Genomic DNA, 12109 nt, shown 5'->3' on the forward strand with positions numbered 1-12109 from the left:
TTACTTAAATGTTTAGAAATTAGGTAAGATTTACTTGTTATTTGCTACTCAGTTAATAAAAACCTTCATGTAACAAAATAATTTTTAAACAACAGTCAGCATCTGCTTGTTTTAGATGTCTTCAGCAAACTTAAGCAGACAGGTCATGAGGTTGCCTCCCTGTACATATGTCTGCAATGTACTATTTATACCAATGAAAAAACATTACACATTTATAACAGAAATTGTAATTAGTTATTAATTCATTTTGGTTGTTTATTCTTTTAGATGTATAATTTACAGCTGCACTTGAAGAACACGTGATGCTTTTTCTGTGGTTCACACAAGTGCATCTAGCTCATCATCTCGGATATCTTGTGTATTTATGCTCGGACTAGTGTTTTACAACAAATGCAAAATATTTAATAAAACAGTAACGTTACATAAACACATTCCATAACAAATGACTTCATAAAATATAGGTCAGTTAAGTAATGATGTTCAAGTGCTACCCACTAGGGTGCGCTGAAATGCGACATAAGGCCTTTAGCAAAATGCGCCATTTTTACTGTGAAAGATACCCCATCGGAGGTAATGAGGGTCTTGTGAGATAGATGGAGGTAAAGGAGGTTGAGGCAAAGATTATAGAAGTTATCTCGATGGCGCAGTGCTGTTGTTAATATGAATGGGGTGAAGTGTAACGCCTACCGGTCGGAAGTCCCGCCTTCGAGTACAATGAGCCAATCGTCAACCGTCAAATACCAACATTCTCTGGGGGAGGGGCTTTTTTGCCAGCCTTTGTAGCTGGAGCATCTGGCTAACAAGTGTTTATATACACCAGTAAGAGACAATGTACATTCAATGTAAGCTTTAACGTATGTTTTATTGCGATCTTAGCAATTGATATAAATATCGATCTTTCCCTTTTAAGTAGATATGATTTTTTTTATTAAATCGTTTTTTTTAAAAAGGGACTTTCGTTGTAGTAGGCGGGCGAATGGAAACACCGGGCAGGTACGACCGGGTACGACACCGGCAAGATATGAGGGGAGTGTTGCGTCATCGTAATTCTATTGGCCGAGAGTCATCGGAAGGGAGGAACTTGCGCGCGTAGTGACGTAAGAGTTTGTTTTGAGCATGCGTTGAAATGCCACTGTGTCCCATGTTCTCTCTCTGTGTGCTGGCTATATAATAGCAATATCCCGACACTTGTCCTCTGCTCATCGTATATTACGAAGTCTCGCTGAAAGTCTTTGATTTAGGAAAGGCTTCGTCCCTGTATTTGCTTTCAGTAGTGATAAAGGGCGCTTAGCTAAGCTACCAGGAGACAAATCAAAGGGGGAAATTACAGAAGAGGAGATCGTTTGTTCTTCCTGGAAAGGTAAGTGATGAATTTGATTTATTGGACACGTGCTGTACATTTCATTTTATTAAGTGTATTGTGTTACAATACCTTGTAGTCATAATATTAGACACACAACTAGAAAATGTCCCACTCGCATCATATCGGTACTCCTAGACCTCCAGTTGAAAAAATACGATGTGGTAGTCAGAAATTGAACTAATGAATTTATTTATTGTGCACAATATAATAAATACAGTTAAGACAGTGCTGTTACGCGATCACTTCACCCTCAGTAACGTGTATATGGTCAACATTTAATATTAGAGCAATGAATGGCGTTCAAGCCTATTGATCAGCCACTATTGTTTTAAAAGAATTATAAGCTGAAACACGGCCTCTTTTTAAAGGAACACGTGCTCTTAGAGATGTGCTATCTCGCTTATTTTGCCTGTAGTGTATCCATCAGTGTAAGGATGCTACCAATGTTGACACATTCCAGCGTGAGTTGACTAAACGGAGTCTTGTTGTCTTGCAGTCTTTGAGAAGCATGTAAGGTGTTATACGTGTTTATTAATTTTTATTATCTTGAGAAAGAGGTAATGAAGCATGTGAGGAAGTTAATGTAAGCCTTGCTGCTGATTCATGCCAAGCTCACTGATGTCTGGCGTCATAAATGACTCATGAGATGCAACCTTGACGTTATTTTTTTTTACCTCACGTAAATATCATTGTTCTAGTAATTATTAAATTATAAACTTTTCACAATACAGCTGTGGTTGAAAAAACACCTTATATGATTGAGATGACAGAAATTGCCTGGCACCTAAAAGTTTGAAGACTCAAACTTGCAGTGAGTACCCACACAACTATAGTTTATTTGTAACAAAACCATATTAGATACAAACCATAATTTAACCATGCTGTTTGCAGTAAAACTGTGTGCATATGGTAATCAATAAAAACATGGCAACTTAACTTTTACTATAATAAAACCATTGTTAATTTACCTGCTTTAGATACAATTGTACATACTAGTCATTGGTAAGAAATCAGTAGTACTGGTATGAATGACAGAACGTGTTCAGAAACCATCTAGATATACATAAGGGGTTTTCACACTGCGCTTAACCCTGGGTTATCTTCATTCTAAACCCTGCTTTTAACCCTGGGTTAAGGAGCGTTTCACACCTGTAATTTGAAAGCGGTGTTAGCACCGCTTTTTACCCAGGGTTATGAAACCCTGCTCTGGAGCAGGGTTAGCACCGCATTTGTGGTGTTAACCCTGCATTGTGGTGCCAAACGCATGCAGTGTGAAACGAAGCAGGGTTAGAATGTTATGATTCGAATTAAACACAGTTGAAGTAGCTAATCATAATTACAGACAGGTGTGTTGAAACTGGGTTGGAGACTCCTGACCCAGGGTTTAGGAATGCACAGTGTGAAACGTCAAATTATGAATACCCAGGGTTATCTCTTAACCCCTGGTTAAGTTTGAACAGTGTGAAATGTGAAAGAGATAACCCAGGATTCTGTTAACCCTGGGTTTAGAATAACCCAGGGTTAACAATTTCAGGTGTGAAAAGCCCTATAGAGTAGTTGGAGATTATCTATAGAGGCTTATGTGTTATGTAAGGGATAAGGTATAGGCAGCAGGTTGTTATCACAGAAATAAGGCTTATTTCGCATAACAACCTGGTGTCTGTACATTATCCTGCTTATTACATGGCTATTTACCTCATAAGTAAGGTAAGGAGCTTTAAATATTGATTTATTTGAAATATTTTATGTGCTCATTAAAGTTGCCGTGTGTAGATTTTAGCAGCATCTAGCAGTGAAATTGCGCATTGCAACCAAGGCTCAGTCCTCCTTTTCGAAACACAGAGAGAAGCTACGATGCCTGACACAAGAGAAATATGTTGTCATATGAGACAATGTGGTGATGTAACGCGTTCAAAGGTTTGTCCGTTTAGGGCTACTGTAGAAACATAGCGGTGCAAAATGGCGACTTTCATGTAAGTCCCGCGGTGTATGTAGATAAAAATGTCTTATTCTAAGGTAATAAAAACAATACAGTTCATTGTGTAAGGTCTTTATACACCACTGATATAGTTATGTATATTATATTGCATTTCTTTCAAGAAATCCTTCTAAAAAGTTACACACTGCACCTTTAACTAATACAGACCTTCCTCAAGGATAACATGTTTACTTTTGGTTTACAGAGAAGACAAGACGTTCAGAAATCACGAACACACTATTTGGTTTAATAATTTGTAAATATATAATTCTGGATATGTTATTAAAATACATATTTATATTTAATTTTTTAGTAATATTGTGTAACTGTACCTGCCAAAATGATTTGCAGCATCTGGGTTACCGTGTGTTATTAGTTTTGAGCGGTAGTTATCTGAAAAGAACAAACGTTGGAATGTTGTGACTGCCCAATCAAAATCTAGCATTTTAGAGAGCTGTTTAATAAATGAATTTATACCACAGGGCTGTTGAATGCTTTATACTGATTGGTTAAGATGTTCCATGGGTATGCATTTGTTTTTTGATAAACGCACACCCGACCTGTGGTATAAGTGGAATAATTGACTTTGGTCCTTTAATTAAAATAATGCACACGTCACTTTGCGTCGTGCTGCATTACCACTCGTTGTCAATTATTCCTTACATATTTGTGGGTCAAGAGTTTCACAGCAAAGTGTCAGAGTAACTAAATCAATTATGGCCTTTTTATTTTTCTAAAAAAACTCCAGTCACGCTGTCACTCGAGTGTTGGATGAACTTAATGAGATAAATTACACCCAATAATTACATTAATAAGTTATTCATATTTACTATATGAGAGTACCGAGCACCTCCTTGAACGTATCTTTAAAAAGTATGCAATCTCCTTGGATTCCAGCCAATAATCTTTAGTAAACAAGAAAAGAAACTAGTATGCAAACTCAAAGACATAAAGATTCATTGTGCCTGAAGCAAATCTGATTTCATGTGTTCAGATTTGTGCTTTGAGGTGTTCCTGTAGATTAGTTTGTGTTAGCAGTTCAGAGCTAAAGGTGATGGGTTTGAATCCTGGAAAATACACATTGATAAAAATTCATAGCTTTAATGGACTGTACATTGATTTAGTGTCTGCAGGATTCACAAATGTATATATAAGTTTGTCCTCAAACAGCAGCACGGAGGAATTAAGTCTGGAGTTTGACATTCATAGTTTATAGCACAGGCTGTTGTGGGTGGAATGCTTTGCTTAAACAAATAAGATGCTCAGTTTTAACTTGACTAAGTTTTGATTTAAGAAGGCGTCGGGAGTGGATAATCAAATTCATGCTAGTCAAGATCCTTTAAATTTGGTGCTTTATTTTTTCATTTTGTAATTTGAAATTATCAATATGTGGGGCTTCTTTTAGGGTAAATGTTATTTAGTTTAAAGGCGGGGTGGACAATTTTTGAAAAACGCTGTGTAAAAGAGAGTCAATAAGCGGTAAGGGGCATGTCTACTTGCCAACATCGTTGCCGGGGTTATGTGTGAGGCGGGTCTATCAAAAGAAGGTCCAGATTCTATTGGCTTAGGGGCGTGTTTGTTAAAGGGATACTTCACCGATTTAGCATTCAGCTTTGTATCTGTAGAAACCCGGCAGTATTACTAAATGACCATGTTTCCCTCCATCATTTCCCCCTGAGAGGAGAGATATCTGCATTTTGGTTCTGCAAAAAAGTCCTCCGATGATGTAATATGACGATTTTTGCATCATCGGAGGACTTTTTTGCAGAACCAAAATGCAGATATCTCTCCTCTCAGGGGGAAATGATGGAGGGAAACATGGTCATTTAGTAATACTGCCGGGTTTCTACAGATACAAAGCTGAATGCTAAATCGGTGAAGTATCCCTTTAAGGTGATTTCAAATGTCAACATTGGCTTTCAGAGATCAAGCACCCGCCTTAAATTAAAAATTTTATGTATTGCCATGCGCTATATCAGTAATGATTTCTAGAAATGTGTTATCAGCTGTTCTTTCTCTTAGTGCAAATCAGCATTTGTCAGCAGAAGTCTATGTTCTTATTGATGAGTGAAGAAATTGCCAATTAACTCTATTGATTTTTCACCCCCATAACTAAGTTACTGGAGAACAACGTAATAAAAGCTTGGAACAAACCAGCAGGCTATGGTCACTAAACACAAACTCTAGTCTCAGCCTTCATTAAAAACAAATTAACATTATCTAAAATAAATAAATGCTGTAGAAGTATTTTTCAATGTTTGTAACTTATGTAGTTACCTAATTTAACAAATGGAACCTCATTGTAATAAGTTACCAAAAATGTGTTTATTACACATATTGGGCACAGATTAAGCGTGTGTGTGTGTGTGTGTGTGTGTGTGTGTGTGTGTGTGTGTGTGTGTGTGTGTAAATAATGTTTACTTGATCCTTTCAGTAAACCAACCTTCTATTTATATGGCTTGTGTAATCAGTTACCTGTAATGCAAAACGTAAGGGCATAAAATTTTAATGACACCTTCCTGTTGTGTCATCGTGGACTCATCATAATTGAATGTCATTCATTCTCTCCTCTTTTTTAGTACAGTTGAGTTTTGTCTCTCGTAAGCCTTTGACATCTCATTCTGTAAGACATTTTAGGTTAGGCTCAAACATGTTAGACACAGATTTGGTCACTTTATGTGACTTTAGTGCTGGCATGTTGCTATTGGTTAGACACATACATGTTCAACTATTACTGCAAACAATCAGTATTTTTTTCTGTTATAGTTTTTTTTCTCTATGTAAAGAAGAGTCTGATGTTTAATGTAACTTTTTAACATAAAAACAAATTCCACCCAAAGTAGAAAATCCATGGTCAATATACATGACCTCATGTTTGCAGGTGCTTGATGGTGCCACTCTTACACAGAATATACACATGGTGGTTTGATCAGCTGTGTCTGTTGTGCAAGATAAATCAATAACCTCTTTTCTCAGTCGGTGTCATTAAGTTTAAACATGACTACCACCATCCAAAATTTAATTTCTGCCGTATTCCCTTTTTTTTAACACAGAATCATGAGTTGGATAATTCTTTAAAGCAACACCCAAGAGTTTTTTTTACCTTAAAATAACGTTTCCAAAAAAGTTTCAGTGGTTCATCCACTCAAAACAGGGTGAATGGCACTTTCACATTCGCTTTGCAGCCCTCTATCAGCCAAAACTGCACTAAAAAAAGTTTTCAGCCGTCGGGTCGCGGTCCTGTAGTTCGAATGAAAACAACAAAAACTTGCTTTACGGCAGACCTACAATCCAATCAGAGACAGCTATGCTGCAGTATTTACGACAGTGGTAATGAACAATTACGCTTCTAACCTGTAGGGGGAGCAAAGAGCAATAAGTCTTTAGTGTTGCTTTAAAGGCGGAGTCCATGATGTCTGAAAGCCAATGTTTATATTTGAAATCACCTAAACAAACACGCCCCTACCCCAATAGAATCTGGACCTTCTGTTGAAAGACCCGCCCCACACATACGCAACCCGTCATTTGATTTGATTTGATTGGCTATAAGTGTGTTTTGGTAGTCGGCCCGTCTCCTATTCCAACGCGTTTTTCAAACATCGTGGACTCCGCCTTTAAAGTAACTAACACTGGCCATGTTGGATATTACTGATCATTGAGTATGATATACAGTTATTGTACTAAATGAATAAATGTTATGCTGGGTACACACACCAGAAGATAATCAGGCTGATTTTGGGACAATTTTCCCCCTACCGACAATCCTAGCTATGTCCCGATTAACTTGATGCAGGGTTCCCGCGGGGTCTTAAAAAGTCTTAAAAAGTCTAAAATTCAGAATGTTAAATTTAAGGCCTTAAAAAGTCTTAAAAACACCCAGATTTTTATCCCAGGTCTTAAATTTAATTACCCAAGTCTTAAATTTCTTACCTCTTTTCATTCCCAAAAAGCGTTGTCCGCAGAATATAAAATAGTAATTTAAAACGCTGAAGAACTAACTTAATCAGTGGCGGAGGCAGAAAGTGTATGATGGTGGGTCTCTAAAAATAAACGTTCCGCCCTTTGTCATAATCCACGCAAATCGTACCATAAGCTATATTTCAGGTGATCTGACTGTTTACTGTGGGTTTGGCGAGAAACAATCCTTAAACTTAGTTCTGTATAAGCAAAAATCTTTTTTGGGGTAATTTATAAGCCCGTGGTTTACCTGAGCATTTGCCAGGTTCTGAAACATAGAGGACACAGACGCGAACAAAAATCAATGCTGCTTTATTGAAAATCAACTTAAACAGTCGGGCCGTCGAGTCACGAGCCACCAACAGCGTGTCAACTTTAGTGTCACACAGTTTTATATTTTAGACTTTAATATTGCTCTTTGCTGCGATGCACTTGAACCTAACGCGCTCCCCCTTCAGATCTCCACAAACAGCAGCGATTGACAGACGGAAAGCAAGAAAGTACCGTAATAAACCATATATTTCAAAAAAGTGCAATTGTCTTTTAGGAACAATTCAAACGTTTTGATTGCGCAAATGCTTCAGTTACGGTTAAATGAACAGCGGTAGATCAGAGCCCTTTCACATAGGCAGGCTGCTGCATACGGCATCGCCTGGTTTATTTAAGTTAACTGAGCATTACATTCGCAAGTCATAAGCATATTACAACAATTAACGATTAACTAAGAATAATAATCAATATTTTAAAGTTAATTTCAAAGTTAATATTCTGAAATAAGACCATTTCTGAAATAAGAAATGCGACCCTTCGGAGGGCCTTCGGATTGAGAAACGGTCTTAGTGGATAACGTTAGCAGCACATATCAAACAGCCTTTTAATGGTAAATTTCATTTTCTTAATGCAGATTCATCCGTTATTGTGTAATTAGAGAGGCTTTTAAACCTGATGGCAGTATATAGTGCATATTTATGCATAAAACGTATGGGTGGAGTGTTTTTTTGGCTCTGTGATTCTGTATTCAATTAAATGCAATACATTAATTCATTAAAAACTTGTATTAATAAAAGGCATATATTAATGCTTTTAGGGATTAATAATAATTGAAAGTGATCTTTTGTTCTTTGTATATTTATAAACAGGCACAAGATATATACACAGCACACAGTCAGTTGTACATTAAACATTATGGGGTGGTTTCCCGGGCAGGGACTAGCTTAAACCAGGACTAGGTCTTAGTTTAATTATGACATATATAACTAGTTTGAATAAACATGCCTTACTAAAACCATTACTTGTGTGCATTTTGATGTATTTTAATATATGTCAGTGCAAATTGTTTTCAAGTTTGGAAATCTCTTATCCCTGTCTGGGAAACCCCCCCTATAAGCTCACGTACCACAGAGTGTGATGCATTTTAAAGCTTTAAAGTTGTATGAGGCAGTGTAAAACTAGGCACAAACCAGCAGCTGACCATACTAACTGATCTAATATTAGTGAATTTTATTTGTCAAAAAACATTGTTGATAGAATTTTATAAAAATACTACTTGCACATTTTAGTGTGATGTATAAATATTGTAAATCAATGCATTTCTTGACTATTAATTAAGAAAAATCACAGCTCTTTGCCTCTAACTCAATGTATATCAATGGCTCACTATGAGCCATTTTTGGGCTTCCATTGTCAGAAGTGTCTTCCTAAAGGGCTATGGGTAAAATTTGTCGGCGCCAACACTCGCGGTCTAATAGAGTTAAGCATAATGTATTTCCATGTATTTTGATTATCTGTTTTAAAACTGCGTTCATTTTATATTTTTCTATAACTGAATCAATAAAAATAGAACGTTTTAAGAATTTCTGAGATCATTTGAATGCTTCTAGTAATGTGTCGTGTTGGTCTTAAATTTTACTCATAATGGTCTTAAAAGGTCTTAAAAAGGTCTTAAATTTAACTTGCTGAAACCTGCAAGAACCCTGTTGATGGTTCTACAGATTATCTTATCAGATTTTCTCTTGGTTGAGATTTGTTAGGAGTGTCCAAACCTGATCGGAAGAACGCCGCCCAGATCGCGAATTGTAAATAATAAACATGTTTAATATTAAGAGAAATCCTGATGTGTTGGGGAACCCCGAGGACAAACGCACGCACGCTCTTGTGACAATCAGGTGAAACGAAACAATATCCAATCAGAAAGCGAGATGATGGAAGATGGAGCAGTCATGGCACAGCACAAAGTGAAGTTGATGCAAAGTGAACTTGTACAGACCATGTTCCCGCTGTCTCAATGACTTCACCCAAACCATTTTATTTTTATCCTTGAATTTTCTGTGAAAATCATTCCAAACACTATCATTGAAATTTCTTCGTGCATATCGTCCACCATGCTTGTTCTGAAGTGTTCACAGTCAAGACTTTGGTTGAAAATCTATAGGAGCAAAACTGTTAAATCTAGACTTTTAATCCTCATGTTTGTGGTCTTTCACATTTTGAAAATCTTATAAGATGGAAAAAAATCTTTTTTGGTGTGTAACCAGCATTACAAGAATCAATTCACAGATCTGATTCAGTGGTTCTGAAGTGATATCTTGACTTGTCTTGTACTATAGTTAGTTTCTTACCCAACACCTTTTACTGGGCCACATTTCCTGAGATATCTTTAAATGACCCTTGTGTTATAATAAATCTTATGCAGCCTGCGTGAGGATGCCATTAAATCCTCAGACATCTGCTGACAGTTGCTCTTTAGATATCCCAGCTTATTCAAATCCCTCAGTCCTTTGGGGTCTCTGTTGAACTGATGTAAATCCAAGAGCCCCTGTGGATGTGTTCATTTAATTCATCCTTCATTTAGATGTATGGACATCCAGCGGAGGTGAGCTGTGATGAAGTAAAGCCCCTTGTGGTGCCTGGTTCAGTGGTCCTCTGATATTGGGCCCCTACACTGTTACACCATTGTCTCTCATCTCGGTCACCACAGAGGGGGCTAATGAAACGGCATATTTGGGAGAATTAGGTCGTATGGAAGAATAGGTTGTCATGGGTATGGAAAGGTCAGTTTCTTAGTGGGAAACCAAGAATGTAGTTTTAGTGAAAATAAAAAATGATGAGTCAGGGAAGTCACTTTATTCAGAATGATCAGAGCAAAGTTTTTAAATAGGAAGGTTTAAACAACACACAATATATATATCACAATCTGAATGTTGGCGTTTAGCGGCTTTTGCATCCGAGCTGCTCAATTGTCTTTCTCCAAAAATTATTGGGCACTAAAGTTTATTTTATTAATTGAAATTTACTATGTTATTTACTTGCTTACATCATTCACACATTTTGAATGTAGCTTTAGTGTCCAAATACATTTTGAGGCCACTGTTTGTGAAAACATTTGCCAAAAGCTGAAAAAACTGTGGGCTGTGGTGCAACGTATCAGCGAACACAACACTTTTTCAGACAACGCTTAAAAATCAGTCCTGCGTGTGTTTCCCCTTTAAAATTGTCACTGTTGTTGTGATAACTAGTTTGTGTCTAAACCCAGAAGGCAGCATTAAAAACATTGTAGATGAAACATTGTTTCCTGCAATTAATATTCCAGTATAAATACATTCATGCCATCCATTACTTATACATATTTAATACATACATATGTAATTTATTTAATTATTTAATTGTTTTGACTATTTAGATTGAAATATGTCATATATAAATGCGTCACATCTAGCTTGGTTTTGATTTATCGCTTATTTTACAATCACTGTGCGGAAAGAGATAAGTTAATGTGAGCTTTTTTCTTTTAATGGTGCATTTAGAAATGTTTGCAGAAATTGTAAAACGAGCAAATATGTGAACCTTAACTGTAGTTTTTATTACAATCATGCATTTAAACACTTCCTGTCTCCCATCATTTCCCGTAAGCATATGCACGTATGAGCCAATACTATGAGACTTTGGAATAGACTTTACAGAAATTGGCAAAGTAGGTTAAAGTGAACATTTATTCAACAAAGGTATAGTGGTAATTGGTCATTACACTTGACTTGACCAAAAGTAATATTTTTTCTATTAGTTAGTAAGTATGTATTTGACAATCATGACAAAGAGATTTTTTAAGTATTTCATCACATTTAAAACCTGCATCTTCAGTATTATCTGACAGTAAAGGTCACTGCTGGAGACATAATTATTATATTTAGCTGCTTAATTCTTTAAAAATGTTTCCTTAATTTGCCATAATTTTCACTGTCACTATGCCTTAAACGCATAGATGAATAAAAAAGTAAAAGTTATGACCCTCCATTCTTTTAAATGTTATTTTCAATGTCATCTTCTCCAGATCTTCCTCAGCGGCCTTCACCACTGACCGTCTGCCTGGCAGATGTTGTTATGTTATGTGGCAGTGACTTGCAGAAAAAGGCTCTCTATGTTTTGTCTAAATATGCATTAGTAGAGGTTGAGTGTCTACGTTAAAGCATTTAAACATCAGAGGCTATAATTATGAGATAATGAGATCATTCATAGAGAAAAGACAGAACGGCAGTCACCAGGCATCGTGGCTAAAACAGTAGTTGACTGGATGATAATTTTTTCATATATTTTTTGGAAAAAAACACTTTCCTAAAAATAATTTAAGCAACTCATGTTCATCTTTAAAATCTCTTTACATTTATGCATTTGGCAAATGCCTTTATTCAAAGGAACTTAGAAATATGTGGGATCAAACCCAACCGCTTTGAGCCACGGGTACACTAACGCTGATGTGTTTGTTGCGGTAGTTTTGTTTCAGTAATAATAGTTTCCCAATGAGATGATAATTTCTG

General features: G+C 36.5%; 1 protein-coding gene across 4 annotated transcripts in view; it reads left to right on the plus strand.

Moving 5' to 3' along the window:
* Nucleotides 1-1049: 1049 nt before the first annotated feature.
* The window catches only part of slc23a2 (solute carrier family 23 member 2), a 57187-nt gene continuing 46127 nt past the window's right edge, over nucleotides 1050-12109 (plus strand). Inside the window, exons 1-2 of one of the 4 annotated variants that reach the window (XM_073867685.1) lie at nucleotides 1050-1360; nucleotides 2095-2174. The gene's annotated coding sequence lies outside the window, so the exon portion shown is untranslated. The remainder of the gene's footprint in view (nucleotides 1361-2094; nucleotides 2175-12109) is intronic. The other 3 variants (XM_073867686.1, XM_073867684.1, XM_073867687.1) reach the window with 3 other exon arrangements.

This window comes from Misgurnus anguillicaudatus, chromosome 5, assembly GCF_027580225.2.
Source record: "Misgurnus anguillicaudatus chromosome 5, ASM2758022v2, whole genome shotgun sequence".
Taxonomy (NCBI): Eukaryota; Metazoa; Chordata; class Actinopteri; order Cypriniformes; family Cobitidae; genus Misgurnus; species Misgurnus anguillicaudatus.